Source organism: Rhipicephalus microplus, chromosome 5, assembly GCF_043290135.1.
Source record: "Rhipicephalus microplus isolate Deutch F79 chromosome 5, USDA_Rmic, whole genome shotgun sequence".
Taxonomy (NCBI): domain Eukaryota; kingdom Metazoa; phylum Arthropoda; class Arachnida; order Ixodida; family Ixodidae; genus Rhipicephalus; species Rhipicephalus microplus.
In genome coordinates this window covers 13,983,297-13,998,472 of record NC_134704.1, presented here as the reverse complement: position 1 = coordinate 13,998,472, position 15,176 = coordinate 13,983,297, and positions in this window count along the sequence as shown.

Below are 15,176 nucleotides of genomic sequence, written 5' to 3'. Positions count from 1 at the left end.
CATGGGAGAGGCCTTTGTCCTGCAGTGGAAGTAGTCAGGCTGATGATGATGATGATGATGATGATCATTGTGGCTATCGGAGTTTCCCATGGGGGTAAGGACTGATTAGGAAGGGATGCATCATCGTGTCACTGACAATCGCAGGCCAGAAGGCGACGACTTTGAAGCGTGTTTTCCATCCGGGTGTAATGTCAAGTGTGGGCTTCACCGATGACGTCCTGCAGAGGGGGCAAGCCTCCTGAGCTTTCTCGATGTAGAATGAATGAGTAGAACATTAAATGGCACGCTGCAATTAGTGCGAAAAAGGAGTCGGTGGATCCGGCTATATTTTGGGACTCCGGTGGACTGCTCCGCGAGGCTCCGCTGGTGCTCAAAAGCTATAAGCACCCTTCAGACCACGGCATTATACCAACAATACCGGATACAGCACACGCGGATATACTGCAGCTATATCGCCACGTCATAGAGCTCGTCAGTGAAGATGACAACTTGCTACGCGAAACGTTAGAGACACTAGAAAGTAGACATTTTCCGAAGAGAAGATCCTTGGTTGATGGCTCTACGCGTCGTAGGCCAGCAAAGCAACGCGAGCTTTGCTAAGTTTTCTAAAGACGACCGGACTACGCGACCGCTTATAAGCGTGCAATGGACAAGGTAACATTTACACACACGTTGCCCTTCACTTCTCTCTCTCTTCTCCTTTAATCCCCTCACCCCTTCCCGCAGTGCAGGGTAGCAAACCGGACGTGCGTCTGATTGGCCTCCCTGCCTTTCATTTCGTCCCTCCCTCCTCCTAGATTACAACGTCTACGAATTCGTACTCTCGTCTCCTTGGAATGGCGAGCACTTCGGCATGCAACATCTGCGCCTGCGAGGAAACGCTTGAGCACATTCCATGTCATTGCCCAGCATACCAGACCGAACGACGTATTATGGAAGCCAAGCTCTGTCAGCTGGATTCACGGCCGCTTACAGAAGAGAAGATCCTGAGACCTTGGCCGACGGCTTCCCATACGCGCAAAGCCACGAAAGCCCTCTTGTACTTTTTAAGGACCACCAGACTTCACGACCGTTTGTGAAAGAACTGTGCGAGACCGTGCTGTGTAGTCTCGAGCTGACTATTCATGCTTCTCTTTCTTGCTCCTCTTCTTTTCTATCTCTTTCCGTTCTATTATTTTCCTTTTCCCCCACCCCAAGTGTAGGGTAGCCAACCGAGCCAAGCTTGGTTAATCTCCTTGACTTTCTCTCCATTTATCTCTCTCTCTCTCCTCCTCATCATAATGACACGCAAATTCAGTATTGTAACCGTTGTTTTCCTCATTATCTCAATCGAAATAACGGCGAAGAAAAGTTCGGTGTGTATGACCGGTCTTAAAACTGTCTCCACAGTCGAACTGCGAGGCATTCTCCCGCGGCTTTGATTCATCAATGTTTACTCTCTCTCTCTCTCTCTCTCTCTCTCTCTCTCTCTCTCTCTGACGGATTGCGTCCTGCTGTGTACATATGTAAATAGTGCCCCTCTATTATGACGGCTTACACATCTTCATAGTGGAGGGGAACTATATAGATATGTACTACACATATATTTGATTCGTGATGAATGATGTCGATCCTTAGGCAGTTTGGAAAAAATGCTCAACCTACCTTGGAGGATTGGCCAGAAATCGGATCGGGTAAAAAAGAATATACTAAATATAAAGGGCATAACATTAGTAATCTTTCCTCTATTTAAAAAGGACCATTCCACTCACGCACTCAGCAATGCTCTCTGAAAGCGGAGTTACCAGTGGCCCGGCTTCTATACGTCAAACGGTCCGTAGAAAGAATCCCGTTGAGTGGGTTTGAAAAGTAGCTGAAACTCAAGCTAAAGTAGCCAAAGTAGCCATGTCATTAAATTTATAGCCAAATTTGTAGCCGAATGAAACAGGAGTGGTATTATGAGCAGAATAATTAGTGTTGAACAAATATTAAAATTACAAATATGAAAGCCCATAGAAATAAGAAGTTTCCCCCTCTTGTTTGGTCTTCAAGACAGAAATAAGTTGCAAATAATATACCAAAGTATATTCACAATATACACTTCAAATAATCACACTATATACTCCAATAATCAATATATTCAAATATATCAGTATATCAAATAAATCAGTATATTCAAATAATCACACTATGTACTAATATAGCGTGATTAATTCACTGTGCCATGCACGTACTATTTATGTAGTATAGACAGAGTTCTTGCCAGGTACAGAGTAATTTAACATTAACAAGTCGGTGAGAACGCCAACGGCTGACTCAGTTTTTTCTTGAATTTGTTAGCGAAGCTTACATAATGCCAGTGCAGCTTCAGGCAGTCATATCTGGTTAAGATAGGCAGCACAACATCATTTTGTCACAGATCATTGCTTTTGTCCAGCTCACACGAGAACACGCGCTACACATCAGAATTGGAAACTTTCGCGTAGCACAGTTGACGAGTTCAGGACAGCATGGGACAGCAGCGTGCTAGTTACACGGTTGCCAACATGCATCTAACTTCGGCACATCGAATTTGCGGGCGCACCATGAGTTTTGTTGGTGTGTCTCAACGCGCACCATGACTTACCGGTTGACATGACTGAACACAGCTGTGAAAACAGTCTGTTTGATTTGCGAATGATTAGAAAAATGGCTACTTATAATGCGCCAAAACAGAAGCTAAACGTATAGCCAAAAAAAGTGAAGGCGCCAACCTGAAATTTTCGCCGCCAGACGCGGTAGTAAGGTGGCCATTTTGGCGCAATGTAGCTACCAACGGCAACACTGGCCCCGTATAGTGCGCACGAATTGGTGCAGGCAGCTGAAAAACTTAGATTCCTCATCAAATGCTAAAATTGAACGTCGGTGGCGTTAAGACGAGTGGTGCAAGAATTACAATCTCGTGGTGACGTCACCATATGACGCCACCGATTGCCAAAATATGTAACTTCATCATGACATCTCTACATGACGTCATCTCAGGACATCGTCACTCCGTTAGAAGTGGGTTGATTGCGGATGCATGCAGTGAAACGAGGTGAAGCGCAAAAAGCTTGCAAGGCCTCCAATATTGGAGGCAATGCAAAGCCACATTAGATGCAGATAGCTTTCAGAAGGGGGTGGACCAATACAACGACTGTGAAGAGAAAGCAGTGGACATGGCTTTCACCTTCGACTCGTTTTAGGAGAATGCATAGAGGGCCTTTTGTGTGTGTATGTTTTTTTTTTGTCGGAGAAGCAAAGGGAGCATTGACCACTATCTATGCATGTGCATGTATGCACATGCAAAATGAAAAAAATTACAGGGTGGGGGATGCACTGACCTTTATCGCCTGGCTACACCACTGAGTTATATCTAATTCATTTATGCGTGATGATGTTTCAAGGTATCGCATTCCTAATGCGGTAAATATTCGAAAAGGGGTCAGAAAGTGTCCTGTTCCAACTTCCCTACAATCCCAATATTTCAACTTCCTCATCCACTGGCACTGGCATCCATTGATGTGTAAGCTCTTCACCTAGACAGTTACAGCATGGAGATTGATACAGAAGTTCCTTTTTCTGCCTATATTTTGCGTATGTTTCCTCAATTAACCACTAGCTGCTACCACCAACAACTGTACTGGGCAGGCTATAAATGAAATGAATGACACCACTAGTGGGAAGCGAGCATGTTGATTCATTCACGCGAAAGCAGTAGCATCTTTATAGGCGTTATGCACAGCTTCGGAAACCGCTAGTGGCAGCTTCTGTATTGAAAGTGCAGTAAAACAGGCAAGGCAAAATTTATGCTTCACAGGAAATGAATCATGCAGTTCGCGAGAGGGCTCTGATGATGACGATGATGATTATGATGGCATATATTGCCACCTCTTTCTAGTAGTGGGTCGTATGCCAAGGTGAAGGCACACACCACAGAGAAGAAAGAAGTGCACGTGGGCCCTCGCTCTGGAAAACAAGCCCAACCGACGCGCTTGGTTAGAGCCCTGTTGATCAGACGTCAGTAAACCTTGTCGACGCCCCCTGGAGTGACGTGAAAATTGGTGGAGGTGCGGGGTAGGCCCCTCACGGATGTTTCAGACCCCTCCTGGAAGCGGCACCACAAGCCCAGTGCGAGTCAACACTCCCGTTCATCGGACAAGCCGCAGGATTAGGGGATTGCCTCCCGAAGCTGACCCTACAGTTCACACCAGTATGATGAGTACGTCCGTCCAAACCACTCTAACAGGTACGGAAAACCCCCCGGTGACTCGGTACACCCTCGAAAGTCCACAGGTTCCGACACCGTTTCATGGCACCGAGCTCGAAGACGTCGAGGACTGGTTGGTCGACTTCGAGCGCGTGGCTGCTTTGAACGACTGGAACGACACGGCCAAACTACGACGTGTGTACTTCTATTTGGAGGATGTAGCACGTACCTGGTACATGAATCACGAGGAACAGATGACATCGTGGCCCGAATTCAGCCGCCGGCTGTTGGATACTTACAGAAGTGCTGATCGCCACGAACGAGCGGAACGAGCGATCCAGGCCCGCATCCAGATGCCCAATGAAACTGTCATGACCTATGTGGAAGATATGACGCGCCTGTTCCGACGAGCCGATCAGAGTATGACAGAAGAAAAGAAGGTGCGTCACCTGATGCGGGGAGTTAAGGAGCAGCTTTTCGCTGGCCTTGTACGGAGCCCTCCGAACACGGTCGCCGAGTTTTTGTCTGAAGCTGTCACGATGGAAAAGATGCTTCAGCATCGATCCACCCTGTATGAGCGGCAAGTGAACACGTCCACTGCTCAAGTTCTAACGAATATTGGGAGCAACACCGAGTGTCTGCGCGACCTTATCCGCTCCATAGTACGCGAGGAGCTGCAAAAGGCTGCCACACCACCACTACCTACGGTGAGTTCCATTGCAAGCATCGTCAAGGACGAGCTGCATCATGTCCTTCGTGACCCTGTGAGTCTGAATAACGCCACACCCGCCCCGGCTGACTACCACCGTCCGACCTATGCAGAAGCCTTGAAGCGCCCATCTTCCTCTTCCCCGCTGTTTGTTCAGGCACCTCCTACGGTTTCACTTCAGTCGACGCAGCCTCTACGGCCTCTACGGTACTACGAGAACACGCGCACACCGCCACCCCTCGTTTACGCCAGCCCTGTGCATCTTGCAGAACAACCAGCACACTACCTTGACGACAGACGTGCTTCGCCTCGGAAATCTGATGTTTGGCGCACTCCTGATCGCCGACCTTTGTGCTTCCACTGCGGTGAAGCGGACCATTTGTACCGCCAGTGTCCATACCGGCGCCTCGGGCTGCGCGGATTTTCAGTATATTCAGCGCCTCCTCGGTATGGCCAGCGACCCCGGGACATTGAGGACTACCTGGCTCAACAGCGCATGCCACCGCCTTCTGGACGGCAGTCACGCTCACCGTCGCCGAGGCGCTTTTCATCTTCGCCACAGCGCCATGCTGGCGCACGGTCCTCCAGTCCCCGCCGGGAAAACTAACGCAAGCGACCCTTGGAGGCGAGGTCGCTGGCAGTCGACGTGCTGAAGACCTCCGATCGACGCTAACAGTAAAGGGTGTAGATTCGACTGAGCGATATGTGCGGTTTTCTCTGGATATACCGGTGCTGATAGACGGCTATGCAGTAGGTGCTTTAGTTGATACCGGGGCTGACTATTCGATACTAAGCGGGAAAATGACCAGACTACTAAAGAAGGTAATCACGCCCTGGCATGGCTCCGTGATTCGAACGGCTGGTGGCCACACCGTCTCTCCGCTTGGAACCTGCACGAGTAGAGTTCGGGTCTGCGGTTATACTTTTGTAGGAAGTTTCCTTGTGCTCCGTGAATGTTCACGCGACGTTATTCTTGGTGTTGACTTCCTGCACGAATATGGAGCTGTCATTGATCTTCAAGAGAATCGCATCACCTTCTCAGCCGACCGAGCAATCGACAAGCAGGACGACCAACAACGTACCGACGTTCTTCGTGTTTCTGCTGAAAGTATAACGCTTCCTCCAAGAGCCAGTGTTATTGTCGACGTCACATGCTGTGGATTGCGAAATGGTGAAGCGATTGCAGAAAGTAATTTTGAACACCTGCTGACTCAAGGTGTTTGTGTGGCTAGGAGTATCATACAGCTACGTGATGGCCGATCTCAACTGCTCGTTACAAATTTCAGCAACGAACACCGACACCTTTTCCGTGGCACTTCGTTAGCGTTTGCAGATGAATTAGGAACCATTCCCATCTGCTTCTCGTCGGAAGCAGTGGAGGCCGCCGATACGTCTCTAAACAATATCGATATTAATTCTAACCTCACACCAGAAAACCAGACAGCACTGCGAAAACTCTTGCTTGAATTCAAGTCATGCTTCGCTGCTTCCTCTAAGGTGCGCCAGACTTCGATCACTAGGCACAGAATCATCACTTATGACGACGCCCGCCCAGTACACCAACAGCCTTACCGTGTGTCAGCGAAGGAACGAGAAGCCATTCGTACGCAAGTTCGAGAAATGCTTGACGATGGCATCATCGAGCCTTCCAACAGTGCGTGGTCCTCTCCGGTCGTCCTAGTCAAGAAGAAAGACGGAACGCTACGTTTTTGCGTCGATTACCGGAAGCTGAACAGCGTGACTAAAAAGGACGTGTACCCGCTGCCACGCATCGACGACTCGTTAGACAGATTACGCCACGCCCACTATTTTTCCTCTTTGGATTTAAAAAGCGGGTACTGGCAGATTGAGGTTGACGAGCGAGACCGCGAGAAAACGGCATTTGTGACCCCTGATGGCCTGTATGAATTTCGAGTCCTTCCTTTTGGTTTGTGCTCAGCGCCCGCAACCTTCCAGCGAATGATGGACACTGTGCTTACTGGTCTGAAGTGGCAAACTTGTCTCGTATACCTTGATGATGTTGTCGTTTTTTCTGAAACCTTCCAGCAACACCTTCACCGCCTCAGGAGTGTTCTACAGGCTATTCAATCAGCAGATCTTACACTCAAACCGCAGAAGTGTCACTTTGGTTATGAAGAGCTCAAATTCCTTGGCCATGTAGTCAATGCGAATGGAGTACGACCCGACCCCGACAAACTTGCCGCTGTAGCCGCGTTTCCGCATCCTACAGACAAAAAGACTGTTCGGCGCTTTCTGGGCTTGTGCGCCTACTATCGACGATTTATTAGAGGGTTTTCGAAGATAGCGGAACCCTTGACTCGCCTTACACGCGACGACACACCGTTTGTATGGGCTACCGAACAACAGGCTGCTTTTGCCGAGCTACGACAGCGGATGCAATCAGCCCCTGTTCTTGCGCATTTTGACGAAGATGCTGACACAGAGGTACACACTGACGCCAGTAACATCGGCCTCGGCGCAGTGCTCGTCCAGCATCAACACGGCAAAGAAAGAGTCATAGCCTATGCCAGCCGCTCACTGTCCCGTACCGAGGTGAATTACACGACCACAGAGAAAGAGTGTCTCGCAGTAGTGTGGGCGATCACCAAGTTTCGCCCGTACCTCTATGGTCGTCCATTTAAAGTGGTGACGGACCACCATGCCCTCTGCTGGTTGGTAAACATTCGTGATCCCTCTGGACGACTGGCCCGATGGAGCTTGCGTCTACAGGAATTTGATGTTACCATCGTATATAAGTCTGGACGGAAGCATGAAGACGCTGATACGCTGTCACGTGCACCCATACCTTTAGTCAATCAAGAAGAAGAGGACGAAGACGGTTTCCTGGGCGCCCTTAGCTCATCTGACTTGAGCAGACGCCAGCGAGAGGATGAAGAGATTCGACCGCTCATCGACTATCTGGAGGGTCATAGCGCCGTTATACCTCGCCATCTATCTCGCGTCGTGACATCTTTCTGCCTCCGAGATAATGTCCTGTACAAAAAAAAACGCCCGTCCTACGAGCCGCGCTTACCTCCTCGTCGTTCCGAAGGACATGCGGGACGAAGTCCTGTCTGCGTGTCATGACGAGCCCACATCTGGTCATCTAGGTTACTCGCGAACGCTCGCCAGAGTAAGTGAGGCGTACTACTGGCCCGGACTTTCGGCAAGCGTGAAGCAGTACGTTAAAAGCTGTCGTGAATGCCAGCGTCGAAAGTCGCCACCAAGCAAGCCGGCTGGATTACTTCAGCCAATTGATCCACCCCACAAGCCATTTGACCAAGTCGGCATGGACATTCTCGGCCCATTTCCTTTATCGTCCGACGGCAACAAATGGGTCATTGTTGCAACTGACTATTTGACCCGCTATGCTGAGACACAGGCGATACCACGAGCCACGGCTTCTGAGGTAGCAAAGTTCTTCATGTGCCACATTGTTCTGCGCCACGGTGCTCCATCTACAGTGATAACCGACAGAGGAACAGCGTTCACTGCACAGCTTATTGATGAAGTTTTTCGACTGAGTAACACTAGGCATCGAACGACGACTGCTTACCATCCGCAGAGCAACGGCTTAACCGAGCGACTAAATAAGACAGTCACAGACATGATCTCCATGTACATCGACGTCCAACACAAAACATGGGATCGCATTTTGCCTTATGTGACGTTCGCTTATAACACCGCCGTTCAAGAAACAACCCGATTCACACCGTTTCGCCTTCTCTACGGCCGCGAAGTTCAGACGATGCTGGATGCGATGCTTCCTTGTGAAGGCGCCGATCGATTAACAACTGACGCAGAAGAATTTGCAGAGCGTGCCGAAGAAACTCGCCAGCTCGCCCGGCTACACATTGGTCAGCAGCAACAGGTTGATGCACGACGTTACAATATGCGTCACAATGACGTATCTTACAGACCGGGAGACCAAGTTTGGATTTGGACCCCTGTTCGACGCCGTGGCCTCTCCGAAAAGTTGCTCAGCAGATACTTCGGTCCGTATAAAGTATTACGCCGCGTGAGCGACGTAAACTACGAAGTGGTTCCGGACGCTACGTCGTCACGATGGGTACAACGAAAACAACCGACCTCTGACATAGTTCACGTGGTGCGCATGAAGCCCTATTTTGCGCGTTCCTAAAAGACCACTTTTCCTGTGTTTTTTTTTTATTTGTGCTCCGACAATTGCCTCATCATTGGTGAACTTATCGCGTCTAACATTTGATTATTGGTGCCCTTTTTCATTGTTTAAACTACTTTGTTTTTTTTTTCAATAACTTTACAGCATCGGGACGATGCTCTTTTTTTGTTATTGAGGGGGAATATTGCCACCTCTTTCTAGTAGTGGGTCGTATGCCAAGGTGAAGGCACACACCACAGAGAAGAAAGAAGTGCACGTGGGCCCTCGCTCTGGAAAACAAGCCCAACCGACGCGCTTGGTTAGAGCCCTGTTGATCAGGCGTCAGTAAACCTTGTCGACACCCCCTGGAGTGACGTGACAATATGTATGTCTCACACTCACTCTAGACGATGATGATGATGATGCCTCCAATGGCTCTCGCCCGCTCAGGGGGATTGGCCGAGAATCGGGGATATGAAATTTGAGGCCTTTCGAGTCATACATAATCATAATAAAAGGAGGATAAAGCAAACTTCTTCTTCTTCTTCTTCTTCTTCTTCTTCTTCTTCTTCTTCTTCTTCTTCTTCTTCTTCTTCTTCTTCTTCTTCTTCTTCTTCTTCTTCTTCTTCTTCTTCTTCTTCTTCTTCTTCTTCTTCTTCTTCTTCTTCGTGACGGTCGCACAAGCAGTTGAGGCGCTCTGGTGGTTGTGGCACACCCCTCCCCCAGGAATGCGGGAATGGTATATTATACAATTTGCAAAATGAACTATTCATCAACATCGGATGTAAGCCGTGATGAATGGGTGCTTGAGAATAACAAGCAGGCGTCCTTGGGGGAGAAGAAGAGGAAAAAGCAGGCACCATGACCTCTAAGCAGATTGCGCCAGCGGATATGGACACCAACAACAGTTCCCCACAGTATGGGTCTACGACCAGGTCTAGCGGTGCTAGAGGAGCGCTGCGGTGTTCGACGTTGGCCAGTCCTTCGCTGGAACAGGTACGCCTTGTACATTGCACGCGATGGTTGTCTCATGCATGCACGTTTCATACCTTAGAACACTATATATAAGCGTTCTTGACAGACATTTCAGGGCACGGCATGCGTGATGTAACGAAGTAAAAAAGAAGTGTCTTTCGTCAGTGTTGGAGGGTACATAGGTGTGTACATTGAAGGAGGTGAGGAAAACTTGTGCACTGCCATGAAGAGAGCGTGGCTCAGTGTCCTAAAAGCATGGCGTAGCGAAACAGGCGAAGGCAGTCGGTGTTGGTGTCACAAGTAAGCCAAATCAGTATTTGACTGCTGTTATCCCAGGTGTATACGCATTCCTAGTTTAAAAAAATTAAGGGAGAGAGCTGGGTTTGCAGGAGAGTCAGCTGCAGACAAGTAAATTTTAAGTTTATTTGCACAAAGTTCATGACCTTCGTACATTTGATATAAATTGAGCCGGTAATTGTGGACGTTAAAGGGCCCTTATTGACCACACAGAGGTCAGTGTTTGGTGATGGTGTTTCAGTTTTGCGCAAGCCGCCAACATGGAGCCGCGGGAATTTTTTGAAAACGTACCACGAATCTAATAAGCTACACGCATTTGATGAGTCAAATGGCCTCCTCCTCGCGAGTATGCTTGCGAACAGACAATCAGGCTATTTTAGGGGCCCTGCTTGTCATCTGTCTATAGATCTCATGCAGTATGGTCACGCTCACAATAGAACACGCAATGCAGGCCTAAAAACGGCTATAAATCCTCACAACCGAGATGAAATAAACGAACAATGTCTAAAATAATATAATTAACAGAAACGACGAAGAAGTAATCACAATAATTAACTTTCTCTTTCACACCCTTCCACTCCGCCTGCATGAAATACCGCACAGTAACGACGCGTCCAGAATGAAAAATATTTACTGAAATTTCATCCCGAACAGACGCGATTACATTACGTTTGACCATCATCGTCGGCTTCATCAACCTTACGCATCTGCTCGTAGTACCTTGTAAACTCCTTTAGTTATTGATCCCATTGCCAGCTTGCTGTCCCCATCAAAGCAGATTGTAGCATAATATAATGGAAAGCTAGACAACTTATAAGACGTAATTAGTTGCATGGCGCGTAAGTATAGGCAGCGGTAGTTATATATGTTTTCCTAATGCTATAAATAGTGGAAAACGATTTTTCGGGTATTAGTTAATTGAAATTTCACATTACCGAAAACAGCGCTCTTACCACGAGACGACGCTCGGTAAGTAAAAAATTTGCAGAAAATAAAAAAAAATACACGAGTGGTGACGCCGCCTTGAATTTATCGCGCCAATCACCATGGCATAACGTATTTTGACGGCTTCTACGATAGGTCATACGTATATAATGCCTAATCGGTAAAAATGAAGTAAATTGTCAACTGCGGTGCCATATACTTGACATACCAGGTTTCAGAAAATTTTGTTTAGCCAGTGTCACCGAAATCCGAGTAATACGCGTTGAAATAATAATGTGACCTGACGCGCGTATAGTTTTCGGCGCAAAAATTCATATTCATATGTGGGGTTTAACGTCCCAAAACCACCATATGATTATGAGAGACGCCGTAGTGGAGGTCTCCGGAAATTTCGACCACCTGGGGTTCTTTAACGTGCACACAAATCTGAGCACACGGGCCTACATTTCCTCCTCCATCGGAAATGCAGCAGCCGCAGCCGGGATTTGAACCCGCGACCTGCGCGGTCAGCAGCCGAGTACCTTAGCCACTAGACCACCGCGGCGGGACAGGCGCAAAAATTAAAAAAAAAAAACATTGACTTTTTTTTTGTCCCGTAGTGAACCTATAGGATCGTAAAATTAGCGACATTATAGAATTCCCAGAATATAATTTATTATTCCGATTCATCGCTTCATTCAAGAGTAACTTTAAGCGCCAATCATTGTCGCAGGTGCTGGAGCAGCTCCAACGCGAGCAAAAGCGTGACGGCCGCCGCGTGCTCGTCGGCTTCGTCCTCATGACGCTGTCCATCGGCTTCGTCGTCCTGGTGGTGCTGGCACGCCTACTGCTGGACGAGACGCCAGGCGGCCGCAGGCCCCCACTTCTACGCGCTCGGTCGGCAGCCAACCCGGGTCGGCGCTCCATGTCCGAAAACGAATCGGACGTCGAAGCCGTGGGCGAGGCCGACGCGCGCCTGATCGGAGCCGTGCTCGGCGGGAACCGCACCCGACTGCGATGAACGGCCGAGCTGCATGGACTCCTCATCGCGCACGCTTTCACGTTTACACCTTTGATACCGTTTGAACGAGTAAATAAACTTCTCTATTTAGATGCCAAAGAGGTCAAAGTGGTGAGAGGGAATGCGGCCAGGAAGTTCAATTGCCAATGCGATGACGACGAAAGCGAAGATGGAATCCGTAGCAATGAATACGATGACAAAACGTCGTTGACAGGATGACTATAACCGACATCTTTTACGTTACGTGCTGAGAATATCATTCATGTTGACCTATAATATAGTTGTTAAGGTTTAACGTCCCAAAACCACGATATTATTGAGGAACTCCGTAGAGGAGGGCGCTGCAAACCTCGAACCACGTGGGTTCTCTTTAACGTGCGCCTCAGCTTAAGTACACATGCCTCAAGGATTTTTGCCACCAAAAATATATATAGCCGCCGTGGCCGAAATGCGATCCCACGACTTTCAGGTTGATTGATTGATATGTGGGGTTTAACGTTCCAAAACGCGACTTTCAGGTGAGCGGCAAAGCCCCATAACCTTTAGATCAAAATGGCAGGTTAATGATGTTGACCTTAACGCCACCAAACCACAACTATAATGGCCGATTCCGTTGTGGAATGGCCACTGTCAGTGATTGGTCCGAAGGGCGTTCAAAGCTGACGAAACACGAACAAGAATGGATGGCGGTATACAATTTTGGAATCGCGAAATTCAGGTATAAAACTGACGATGACAGCAACCGTCATCTCGTTCGCTGCTATCATCGACAGCATCATCATAATCTCACCACCAACATCACACAGATGAAATATATTTAGAAACACCATTAACTTTCAGAACGTATGTAGATGTGCCCCGGCTTCTATATTACCCAGCAGAGATGAACTTAATCTCATTGGCGTGCGTATGCGGGGGTGGGGTGGGGGTGCAAGAGGGCGCAAAGTCAGTTTCATACATTGACATGATAGGGAGGGGGGGGGCGATGCGACTAACCTTTGCACCTCCCCCCTCCCCTGAAGCACAAACTAATAGTAGCATGGGCATATACGCAGTGGCAAACTTCAAGTGCGGCCCTGGAGTCGATACTGCAGTTGTTTTCGAAGACGATTTTCTCCGCGCTGCACTGACAAGCACTGAATATACTTTCTTATATAGTAATGTACGTTAAAATACCGACCATTGCAAGTGGCATGGAAACAGTTACGGTATATCAAGTTTTTCTTCTTTGTCATACTCGAATCAGGATGTCGCTCTTCGTCTTAGCTATTCTCTATCGCTTTGCCAGCATGGTCAGATGCCGAAACATCTCTGGTAGTGAAAGAGCCGTCTCCTCTTTCTAACTAACACCGTAACATATACGCGAGTATGAAAAAAAAAAAAGAGACCACATACGATCCTTGGCCTCTTGGCCTCTTGGCTGATCCCCCTGAGTGGGTATACGTGCCAATCACACGAGGCGCATCATCAGCAGACTGAGTTGCATTTTCTATGGGTGCTGACGCTAACTTGAGGCTTTTCGCGTACTCCGCGCATTTAAAAGTTCGATTAATGCGCGTGTCTGGACATAAATGGTTGTTCCTAAATGAAATTGGGATTATTTTACTATGTCGTCAATAAACGGACCGATCTTACCGTACCTGCCGTCATCCACTCACACGTGACACACAGCTGCGGAATTTTCACAGGCGCGATATTATGCGAGTGTGCGCAGACAAATCACTGACAAGCTCCACCTAATATCGGCGCTTGTTAACGCGATAGCGTTAAAGAGCTCATTTCGGAGAAATTTCGGTGCCGGCGTCGTTGGTTGTGAGCGAAAAATCATCATTTTATGCATGACCGAAAATCGACAACGACGCAAATAAAGGTAACTAACTTTCTCTGCTGGGAAATATAGTGAAAGCAGCTTTCATGCTTTACAAACACACGCGTTCTGTATATATGTGTCAAAATGCAACACGAAATATTGCAGTAATAATAGGTGGTCAAGCGTCCATTGCCAACAGGCGTCAGAAAATGTAATTATTATAATGGCTCCATGGTCGAAAGTTGGTACCTCACTACAAAAGACACACACGTAATAGAGTGCCTATTCTCTTAAGGCCACGTAGTGGGTGCATAGCAAATTAGAAAAGGTTTCATGCACCAAGTGTTTGAAGTACCGTATACTTCAAACACTTAGTGCATACGAACACGATGTCGCTATCGCGTTCAACTTCTAAAGGTCAGCCTTAGGTTCAACGCCTTAGGGTCCCCTAATTTTTATATCGCTGGCGAAGATCACTCTGTGAAACCCGTAAAGTGGAAGCGTCCCTCCCGAGGCCGTGCTGTCGTGTACCGAAACTAAATTTCTGCCAACACTGGTCTACTCGGACACCTTCTTTCCTGGGCGCATTCTTTGCTGAGCTATAGAAACCTGTTAGGAACACCTTTACGTGATGTTCGAATGGTTTTATCTGTACCAGTCATTTTATCGTTTCCAGCCTCATTTCTTGCACCTCTGAATGCGAAGCCATGCTTGGCTGCACGGAACTACCTCAATGTAACCAATCGGTTAACTGGCGATCCCTTTGTGTCGAGACACACACACACACACACACACACACACACACACACACACACACACACACACACACACACACACACACACACACACACACACACACACACACACACACACACGCGCGCGCGCGCACGCGCACGCACACACTCACACACACACACACACGCACACACACACAGTCGGACGCACACACACACACGCACGCACGCACAAACACATACACGCACATGCACGCACACACACGCACCCGCACGCACACGCATGCACGCACACACACACGCACGCACGCACACACACGCACACATACATACGAGCCAAGATATTCATTTATTCATTATCCATTACTAATATAACACT